Here is a 1,655-nt window from a genome sequence, read left to right as displayed (position 1 = left end):
ATGCAAACAGGTTTTAACTAAAGGCAAGAATTGGTGCCACTTCAATCCTCTCTGTCCAAACCATTTAATATCCACATTTTGTAAACCGAGGTTCTAAGTCAATACATCTCTGTTCTGCATACCTCTTGCATCAGAAAACATAGCTATGTCCTACGATCCACACTAGCATTTTGAAGGTATGGCTGGAAGGTATGGAAAGATGTCTGTAGCTCATGCAGTTCCTTCGTAGAATAAGAGATATGTTTAAAGATGGGGAACTAGTTTCTTTTCGCATACAAAACGGTACCTGATTGGGAGATGAAAAACATTGTTTTTTAAAAGTAGGGTGCATATTTGTTTTGTGGAAAAGCATCTTTGTGATTGGTTAACAAAAAGCAGTTTGCACGTGGAGTACATATTATAGGATAAAATTTGCTCAACTCAACCACACATGCTACTTGCATTTGGAAGGCACTGTTCAAACTTAAAATAATTGTGAACTTTTAACCTGCACGTGCCATTGAATGTTCGAGAAAATGTTGCAAAAAAATATCGTTAAGTTTAAAAGAAATTATGAACTTTTAACCTCCACGTGTTGTAGAATGTTTTAGAGTGTGTTGATAGAATGTGTTGCCTTTCTGACTTTGTTCTAGAAAAACAGTAATAAAGAGAAGTTTTGGAAGCTAAAAGAATGAAGGAACTATTCTAATGTGTTTTTTATTACCTACTGGCGGTCACCAGTAGATAGTTATCACTGTTACCGGTCTGAATTTGCGGTGTTGCTCAGAGTGGCATGGTGGTGATATGATATGGTGCTACACTTGGGTATGAAACTGGGAGTCTAAACTGTAAGGTCATTGCTGTAAAGTGATGTGGTCTGGTATTTGCAGCATACATGTGCATGTAGTGTTAGTAGGCATTTATACCATACAGTGAGTGGGAAGCGAACTACTGACCGCTACTGTGTGTTGATAGTATACCGGAAGCAGGAAGCGAAGTAGTTACGACTACCGGTGTGAAGAGTTGGGGATGAAATCGAGGTGATTGCTGTAAAAGGATGGGCTCTGGGCGCTGTAGTATACATGTGTAAGTAGTGTTAGTAGGCGTTTATGCCATACAGGGAGTGGGAAGCGAACTACTGACCGCTACCGTGCGTTTTTACTATACTGGAAGTGGGAAGCGAAGTACTCACGCCTACCGGTGTGAAAACTCAGGGATCAAACCGAGCTGATTGTTGTAAAGTAATGGGCTCTGGGTGCTGTAGGATACTAGCCGCTGTAGTATAAGTGTGTAAAAAGTAGTGTTAGTATGCATTTATACTATATAGGGACTGGGAAGCGAAACTAATCACCCTTACTGGTGTGAAGACTCTGGGATTAAACCGTGAGCCTAAATTGTGAGCTCATTGCTGTAAAGTGATGTGCTCTGGGCGCTGTAGCATACCTGTGGAAGTAGTGTTAGTTTACATTTATACAATATAGGGAGTGGAAATCGAAATACTTACCCCTACTGGTCTCAAAACTCGTGGATGAAACCATGAGCTCATTGCTGTAAAGTCATGTGCTCTGTGCAGTATTCCAATGTAAGTCATAGTAGAATGTTAGTTTGTAATTCTTCTAGAAAGAAAGTGTGTAATTTCAGAATGTAGGGCTGTCATGAGGGGAACCTTGCAGAGT

This window comes from Lissotriton helveticus, chromosome 10, assembly GCF_964261635.1.
Source record: "Lissotriton helveticus chromosome 10, aLisHel1.1, whole genome shotgun sequence".
Lineage (NCBI taxonomy): Eukaryota > Metazoa > Chordata > Amphibia > Caudata > Salamandridae > Lissotriton > Lissotriton helveticus.
The sequence above is the reverse complement of the archived record's forward strand: the minus strand, read 5'-3'. Positions refer to the sequence as shown.